We start from the raw sequence: 8714 nt of genomic DNA, 5'->3' as shown, positions 1-8714 counted from the left end.
ACAAATGACAATTTTGCATCTCGTCTTCTGGCAGCTGGAGATACTTCTTTCACCTGAAGGTAATAACAACCAATATCACACACATGAAACCTGTGGATACGAGTGAGGGAAGACAGGAGATAAAAATGATGAATAATAATGCGGAGTTCAGGTTTGCAAACATACGAGATCAGTCATCTCTCTAAGTGTAGCATCCATCCAGGTATAAATTTGAACCTTGTCCTTGGGTTCTCCTTGCCTCTCACTGAAAAATCTTCTTGGGTATGGTGACCTCCAATCTAAAGAAGATGAGGAAATTAAATTTAAATTCAGCCAATCTGCAAAATAAACCTGTTTGACAAACCAGGAAATGCATACTAGATACAGAATCATTACAAAGCCATTATCATCTCATAATGACAGCACCAACATATTTTAAAGCATTAAAGAAATGGTCACTAAATAAGTGAAAAGACTGTAGTTTGATCTGCTAGCGCGCAAACGGATAGGAACCTTATGAGAATCATGGAAATCTAAAGAGCTAAAATGCTCACAGGCTAACCATAAGTTATTCAGCAAATGTGATTTCTCAAAAACATCTTGAGCTAAAAAAGAATCAGTAACAGAATGCTTCGTGTCTGATGGATGCTAAAAAAGAAACAGAAAAGATGTGAAAAAGCACCTGCTGCCTATAGCTGCATGGTACTGAATAATGAGATGCTCTTCTTGTTCTGTAAAATCTTTATGCTTAAGGTCAGGCCTCAGGTAGTTAGTCCACCTAATCCTGCAACTCTTCCTACATCTAATCCTGAAATAAAAATTTTGTTACCAATTCATTTTGTTTGTAGCTGCATGGTACTAATGTTGTGATGTTTGGAAGGAGCTGGGGGAATTCAAGAAGACAGAGTTTGGTTATTGATGATGAAGAAGATGATGATGAAGTTGAGGGAGGTGCAGTTGTTTTAGAAAATGAAATATCTTGAATTTTAAAAATATATTACAACTTACCAATTCAGAGGTTGATGTATTGCAAAATGAGTTGAATTTGATTAAGGAAATAGACAGTAATTTTCATAGAAGTGAAAGCTTGAAGAACTCTGCTTTGCAGTCCGTCACGGAAGATTTAGAGGCAGCAAGGAAAGAATTAGAGGCTATCAAAGCATAAGGGTTTCAAGTTATGGGTAGTATGGATATAATAAGAATTGAGCTGAGTAACATGTCAAAGGAGAGGAGCAAAATTGAGAAAATGGAAGCAGAAACTGAAAATTTGTAAAGAAGCTGAACTCAAAACTTCTTAGAGAGAAAGACAAGTTGGAAGTTTCCAGGGCATCTGAGGAAAAGGCGAAATCAAAATTGGAGTATGATTATTTAACTGGATGTGCGGCCGGAGCTCGAGAGATTGCTGACAAGAAAGTGTCAGCAGCTCATGCATGGGTAGAAGCATTAAAGGCCAGTGAGAGAGAGATCAACATAAAAACTGTACTAGTGGAGAGAGAAATTGGAGAACTGAAGCTAGAAGAAGTAAAGAGGATAGAAGAATCGAAAAACATGGCAGAATCGACAATAGAGGAGCTACAGCAAGAGAGACACCAAAAAAACAAGAGCTTTCAGGAAAAAAAACAAGAGACCATGAGTATACCTCAACACCAGTAAGTCAACCAAAGTTCTGGAGATCTCTCAACTCTCCTACTACAAGACGTATGAGCACTTCAACTTCTTTATCTGTGAAAAGAAGGAGAAATGCAATGCTCAAAGTTGCTTAATATTTTTTTAATGAACACACTGAGAATGACAAGGCAGACACTCACAATTAATCAGCTTCTCTTATATTTATTCCATAGAATCACATTCAACTGCTATGGGATATACAAACCTGCTTCTTCAGAGTGTATTTCTTTTTGGAGATTTTGTAGCCAATACAATGATTTAATAACAAAGTTCTACAGTTAATCTTTAGCAAACTTCAAAAGCAGTCTACTCGTACTTTAAAGCCGATTACAGTAGAAAGCATACCAATCAAAGTTGTACTATACTGCAAGCAGCAAGAGGTGATCAAGCTGACTCCAAACCGAGAATGACCTGTCAAGTCTTCAGGCCCATCACTCCAATTATCTTCATACGCTTTGCGCCAGATTCATGTTAATACGAATCTCAATTGCATACTGCGCTTTCTGAAATTGCACGGAGAAGTTTTATAGGTAACAAACTGTAGAAAGAGAACACACCCAGGGAGAAAAGATGCAGCTCAGAGAGATAGAGAGGACCTCTATAACCGGAAGAGAGGCAAATGTCCTCTTTGCTTGAGCATTCTTCAAATAATGCGACTCATCTGCTATGACGACCTGCATAAACACAATAGTTCCTAAGACTTTTACCTTGATTTTTATTTGCAATTTCAAGTAAAACCCATCACTAAATTAAATTCACCAACCACATTTATCAACGAAGAAACAGAAACTAACAAAATTCAGTCAATTGCAAGAGTAGCAGCTAGATCTGTATTTTATCTATTTCCTCAAAAATATGTTTTTTCTTGCAGGCCAAGGCAAGAAAGGAGCCAAGAAATCAATACCAGGCATACAGACCAACAGTGAGACAGTGTGTTGCATTTTGGGAACAGGGAGCAGGTCAGTGATCAGCCAACGAACCAGGTTTAGACAGACAAATATCTGTTCAAATCCAAATCAAATATTCACATACTGAATACAGAAAAGGGATAGTGAACCCTCCTAAGACACTAAATCAGAAAAATACAATTAAAGAAGCGAGCTAGAAAGTCTAAATAAAGCTCAATAAGAGAATCAAACAAACAACTCTTCTTGTGGAGATATCCTCTGGAAAATATCCACCACTAGGACTCTCAACTAAATTACACGTGACATAATGCTTCATATTTATATTTCTTAAGCCTATAACTAAGGCTATCTACGAAGTAATATCAAGCACCAATATCAACAACACTGGTACAATAAAAAGATCAAGAATTCAACCAGAAAAGAAAAAAAGAGATCAAGAATGAAGAATCAAATATGGCCATCATCTTTTGGAGGCTGAACTCTGAGTTAGATCCATTTTCAACTCAAAACTGAAACAATTCAAGAGCCTGCTGAATCTCACTGTAAGTTTCAGTTCAGTTTTTTCCCAATTTCAATTGTAGAGTTCCCAAAAATGTGAAATTAGTTTCCAGCAAAACAAAATCAGCATTGATACCAAAAAAAGACCAAGCAGAATCAATGATGAGCTTCCAAATCTTCATTTGACTCATAAATGCAAGCTAAATTCTTGACAATACGGCTAAGTAATTTGAAAGAAAAGACCATTAGCTAAATTTTCTAAATAAAATTACACTCTTAATAAAGCAGCACTCACCTGAAATTTTCTAAACAAAATTACAGTCTAAATGACCAAGGTCAAACTCAAGCAACCTCTGTTAGGTTATGATACATATGACATTTACATAAATCATGCGGAAACAACCATTAACCCAGGAAACATATTATTTACACATAATCATTTAGCATAGTTTAGATGCATACTCTTTGTTGCGTGCCTTCCCTAGCTGCGCCCGAACCGAACAAGAACAAGTCTTTTAGGACTCCAAGTGTCGTCCCTCCGTAGAAAGTCCACAGCACGTCCGGATCCGCCTTAAGATTGACCAACTAGAATCGCCCTTAAGGTACTCAGAAAATTCGGCACTTTTGGGGCAAGATGGGTTTTAATTTTCTCTCAAAAACTCACTTTTGAATACTTTGAAACTTGTATATAAATTATGACCCCTAGGCCTTTATTTATAGAGTTATGGAAAAGGAATCGTAATCCTAGTAGGATGCGAATTAATTGGAATTAGAATTCTACATGAATTCTACTTAATCAATTTATCCAATAGGAATAGACATTTAATCATACACTGACTCTTGCAGATTCAGGAATCTCGCATGAGCTCAAACTCACACACACACGGCAGCCACAAGGGCTGCCCACGCATGCGAGCAGCAGCCCACGCAGCGCGGCCCACGCATGCGCGGCCTTGTGCGCGCTGGGCTGTGGCGTGCGTGCTTGCTGGGCGATGGCCTGGCTTCGTGCTGGGCCTTCGTCCGGCAGGCCTCGTCCGATGCTAATTCGTACGATACGCTTCCGATTAAATTTCCATTTCCGGAATCTATTTCCGATACGAACAATATTTAATATTTCCGATTCCGGAATTAATTTCCGTTTCGAACAAATATTTAATATTTCCGTTTCCGGAATTATTTTCCGATTCCGGTAATATTTCCGATTCTGACAATATTTCCGTTTCCGGCAATATTTCCGATTCTGGTAATATTTCCATTTCCAACAATATTTTCCGATACGTACCATGTTTCCGTTTCCGGCAACATCTACGACTTGGATAATATTCATATTTCCGATACGATCCATATTTCCGTTTCCGGCAATATCATCGTTTCCGGAGTATTCATTTCTTGCCTGTGACGATCTTAGCTCCCACTGAAACCAAGATCCGTCGGTTCCGAATATTCATAGATGGAGTATTTAATGCCATTAAATACTTGATCCGTTTACGTACTATTTGTGTGACCCTACGGGTTCAGTCAAGAGTAAGCTGTGGATTAATATCATTAATTCCACTTGAACTGAAGCGGCCTCTAGCTAGGCATTCAGCTCACTTGATCTCACTGAATTATTAACTTGTTAATTAATACTGAACCGCATTTATTAGACTTAACATAGAATGCATACTTGGACCAAGGGCATTATTTCCTTCAGTCTCCCACTTGTCCTTAGGGACAAGTGTGCATTTCCTAATTCCTTTGTCGCTCGATGCTTGCTCTTGAACATAAGGTAAGAGTTGTCATCCTTATTATGTCCAGAGGTGTTCCTCGGTTTCAGAGTTCAACTGATCAAATAAACAGATAATCATAGCCTATGATTCATCCGAGCACGGCCATGCATTTCACAGTTTCTAGCTCTCCGAGTGGCCTTGTACAACTTTTAAGCATCTCATCCCGATTTATGGGAGGACAATCCCAATCTTGCGATCTTGAGATTAGACTTCGTTTGATAGGTGATTACCTGAGCGTTGCCTTTATAGCCTCCTTTTACGGTGCGACGGTTGGTCAACGTCAAAGCAACCAGTTCTCAAACAAGTAATCTCAAATCACTCAGGTATTGAGGATTTAGTGTCTAATAATTTAATGAAATTTACTTATGACAGACTTTCATCTCTTACAGTAAAGTTTCATAGGTCTTGTCCGATACTAGTCTTCCCAAAGTAAGTATCTATGCAAATGATTATGACATTGCCATGTCCACATAGTTCAAGAAACAGAACTACTAGTCATCTTGCATTCTAATCGTCTAACGTTTTCTATGCGTCCAATTTTATAGAAAACTCCGACTAGGGACCATTTTCAACCTTTGACATTCAAGTTCACTTGATAGACATTTCTTAGTCACAGGACTGGTCCTGACAGTCTATCTTGAATATATCGTCAAGTTGAAGGGACTCATCATTTAATAAACCACAAATTAAATGGAAAAATGAATTCCTTTCATTTATTGTGAATGATTAACCAATAATGTTTTACAAAGATTTAAACTCTAAAACTTTAAAACATTAAACAGAGACATCAAAGCCATTCTCCAATATGCTTGATTCCCATAGCTGCAGTGTGCGAGTTGTGCTTCGCTTGCGGCAGAGGTTTAGTTAATGGATCTGATATGTTGTCATCAGTTCCAATTTTGCTTATCTCGACTTCTTTTCTTTCAACGAACTCTCGTAGAAGGTGAAATCTACGAAGTACATGCTTGACTCTCTGGTGGTGTCTAGGCTCTTTTGCCTGTGCAATAGCTCCGTTATTATCACAATACAGGGCTATTGGTCCTTTAATGGAGGGGACTACACCAAGTTCTCCTATGAACTTCCTTAGCCATATAGCTTCCTTTGCTGCTTCATGTGCAGCAATGTACTCCGCTTCAGTTGTAGAATCCGCAATGGTGCTTTGCTTAGCACTTTTCCAGCTTACTGCTCCTCCGTTGAGGCAGAAGACAAACCCAGACTGTGATCTGAAATCATCTTTGTCGGTTTGGAAACTTGCGTCCGTATAGCCTTTAACAATTAATTCATCATCTCCACCATAGACCAGGAAGTCATCTTTGTGCCTTTTCAGGTACTTCAGAATATTCTTGGCAGCAGTCCAATGCGCCTCTCCTGGGTCTGACTGGTATCTGCTCGTAGCACTGAGTGCGTACGCAACATCCGGGCGTGTACATATCATAGCATACATTATTGAACCAATCAATGATGCATATGGAATCCCATTCATTCGTCTACGCTCATCAAGTGTTTTTGGGCACTGAGTCTTGCTTAGAGTCATTCCATGAGACATGGGTAGGTAGCCTCGCTTGGAGTCCGCCATCTTGAACCTATCAAGCACCTTATTGATATAAGTGCTTTGACTAAGTCCAATCATCTTTTTAGATCTATCTCTGTAAATCTTGATGCCCAATATGTACTGTGCTTCTCCTAGATCCTTCATCGAAAAACATTTCCCAAGCCAAATCTTGACAGAGTTCAACATAGGAATGTCATTTCCGATAAGCAATATGTCGTCGACATATAATACTAGGAAAGCAATTTTGCTCCCACTGACCTTCTTGTATACACAAGATTCGTCCGCGTTCTTGATGAAACCAAAGTCACTGACTGCTTCATCAAAACGTATATTCCAGCTCCTGGATGCCTGCTTCAATCCGTAGATTGACTTCTTTAGCTTGCATACCTTTTTAGCATTCTTTGGATCCTCAAAACCTTCAGGCTGTGTCATAAACACAGTTTCTGTTAAAACGCCGTTTAAGAAAGCAGTTTTGACATCCATCTGCCATATTTCGTAATCGTAATATGCAGCGATTGCTAATATTATTCGAATAGACTTTAGCATTGCAACTGGTGAAAAGGTTTCATCGTAATCCACACCGTGGACTTGCCTGTAACCTTTCGCAACCAATCTAGCTTTGAAAACTTCAAGTTTCCCATCCTTGTCCTTTTTCAGTTTGAAAACCCATTTGCTTCCAATGGCTTGGTAGCCATCTGGCAAATCGACCAAATCCCATACTTGGTTTTCAGACATGGAGTCTAATTCAGATTGCATGGCTTCTTGCCACTGCTTGGAGCTAGGGCTCGTCATAGCTTGCTTGTAAGTCGCAGGTTCATCACTTTCAAGTAATAGAACGTCATAGCTCTCGTTCGTCAAAATACCTAAGTACCTTTCCGGTTGAGATCTATATCTTTGCGATCTACGCGGGGTAACATTTCTAGATTGACCATGATTCTCACCAGATTCTTCTAAAGATCTCTGAGTTTCATCCTGAATGTCATCTTGAGCATTCTCTAGAGTTTGTTGTTCGACTCGAATTTCTTCGAGGTCTACTTTTCTCCCACTTGTCATTTTGGAAATGTGATCTTTCTCCAAAAAGACACCATCTCGAGCAACAAACACTTTGTTCTCAGATGTATTGTAGAAGTAATACCCCTTTGTTTCCTTTGGATAGCCCACAAGGATACATTTGTCAGATTTTGGATGAAGTTTGTCTGAAATTAATCGTTTGACGTATACTTCACATCCCCAAATCTTAAGAAAAGACACATTTGGAGGCTTTCCAAACCATAATTCGTATGGAGTCTTTTCGACAGCTTTAGACGGAGCTCTATTTATAGTGAGTGCAGCTGTATTTAGTGCATGTCCCCAAAATTCTAATGGAAGTTCGGCCTGACCCATCATTGACCTGACCATGTCTAGCAAGGTTCTGTTCCTCCGTTCTGACACACCGTTCCATTGTGGTGTTCCAGGAGGAGTCAATTCTGATAGAATTCCACATTCTTTCAGATGGTCATCAAATTCATAGCTCAGATATTCACCGCCTCTATCAGACCGCAGTGCCTTGATCTTCTTGCCTAATTGATTCTCTACTTCACTCTGAAATTCCTTGAATTTGTCAAAGGATTCAGACTTATGCTTCATTAGGTAGACATAACCATACCTACTGAAGTCATCAGTGAAAGTGATAAAGTAGCTGAAACCACCTCTAGCATTTGTACTCATTGGTCCACATACATCTGTATGGATTAAACCCAATAGTTCATTTGCTCTTTCTCCAACTTTAGAGAAAGGTTGCTTTGTCATTTTGCCAAGTAAACATGATTCGCATTTACCATAATCCTCTAAGTCAAATGGTTCTAGAATTCCTTCCCTTTGAAGTCTTTCTAAGCGTTTCAAGTTTATATGGCCTAATCGACAATGCCACAGATAGGTGAGATCTGAATCATCCTTTTTGGCCTTTTTGGTATTTATGTTATATACTTGTTTGTCGTGATCTAATAAATAAAGTCCATTGACTAATCTAGCAGATCCATAAAACATCTCTTTAAAATAAAACGAACAACTATTGTCTTTTATTATAAAGGAAAATCCCTTAGCATCTAAGCAAGAAACTGAAATGATGTTTTTAGTAAGACTTGGAACATGGAAACATTCTTCCAGTTCCAAAACTAGCCCGGAGGGCAACGACAAATAGTAAGTTCCTACGGCTAATGCAGCAATCCGTGCTCCATTTCCCACTCGTAGGTCGACTTCTCCCTTGCTTAACTTTCTACTTCTTCTTAGTCCCTGTGGATTGGAACATAAGTGTGAGCCACAACCTGTATCTAATACCCAAGAAGTTGAATTAGCAAGTAT

General features: G+C 38.9%; 1 long non-coding RNA gene across 1 annotated transcript; it reads right to left on the bottom strand.

The window, feature by feature from the left end:
• Positions 1-1783: 1783 nt before the first annotated feature.
• Positions 1784-2331, bottom strand: LOC130469271 (uncharacterized). Its single transcript, XR_008929702.1, has 2 exons — positions 2244-2331; positions 1784-2150 (listed from the first exon to the last, which is right to left on the bottom strand). It is a non-coding gene; the product is annotated as an uncharacterized lncRNA (long non-coding RNA).
• Between the last annotated feature and the right edge of the window lie 6383 nt (positions 2332-8714).

Source organism: Spinacia oleracea, chromosome 3 (genome assembly GCF_020520425.1).
Source record: "Spinacia oleracea cultivar Varoflay chromosome 3, BTI_SOV_V1, whole genome shotgun sequence".
Classification (NCBI taxonomy): Eukaryota; Viridiplantae; Streptophyta; class Magnoliopsida; order Caryophyllales; family Amaranthaceae; genus Spinacia; species Spinacia oleracea.
This window is presented reverse-complemented; position numbering and strand designations above follow the sequence as displayed.